Here is a 983-nt window from a genome sequence, read left to right on the forward strand (position 1 = left end):
CTAATTATTTTTTTGAAAGAGTCCAATCAAAAAATTGAATAAGAGAATATAGCCAACAGTATTGTGGTAAGTCTTCAAGGTCACAGATGATTAGTAGACTTGATTTGGCAATCACATTGTAATGTATATAAATGTTGAACCAATATGTTTTATACCTGAAACTGGTTTAATATTGTATACAAACTATACTTACATAAAAACAAATGAAAACACTTTGATTACACTATTCAAAACAACGAACTTTCAGGGTACAACAGTGAATGTTATATTGGTTGCCATCTATAATTTAATTTAAAATAAATTTATAAGCAAGTAAAGAGAATAACTTGCACAAACAAATTTTAACACAGACTTTAAATGCCTTACAAACCTACAAATTTCATTGCTCATTCTTATAGATATTGAAATATTTACAACGTGAATCTCATTATCTTACTCATTTTCACCTACTTAATAAATTTTTTTTTAATGTGAATAGCCAAGGTGAGAGAACATACTTTGAAATATATGTGCCATGCACTGTGATAGCAAAAGTGTATTTGCAGCCTTCCTGGGTCTGGATCTTTCTCATCCATATGGAAACATAGTCTAATATGCCCCATCATAAAATTTAAAAAATGCTCTCACAACAATATATATTACTCCATAGCTAATAACCTATTTTTCTATACCTATTAATTGATAAAGTCCTTGAACTTATGATCTACTTCCACTGTAATGACTTTACACCTTCAATGCCATTTCTTAATTTGTCTGCTATTAATACCATTTAATTCTCAACATTGGCACTTTCATTTCTGAGTGCAGTGTTCTTTCCTTTGAGCATTGTGAATAATAACATTAATGTATTATTAAAGCCAGCTGACAACCACAGTGATCACTTGTATCTGGGGTATGTTTGACTGGTTCTGTGGTGACTTTATGTACAAGTTCTTAGCTTTCAGTCTCTCTGATCCTCTCCTGCCATGTCTGTTGGGCTCTCG

The sequence above is a fragment of the Myotis daubentonii genome, chromosome 5 (genome assembly GCF_963259705.1).
Source record: "Myotis daubentonii chromosome 5, mMyoDau2.1, whole genome shotgun sequence".
Classification (NCBI taxonomy): Eukaryota; Metazoa; Chordata; class Mammalia; order Chiroptera; family Vespertilionidae; genus Myotis; species Myotis daubentonii.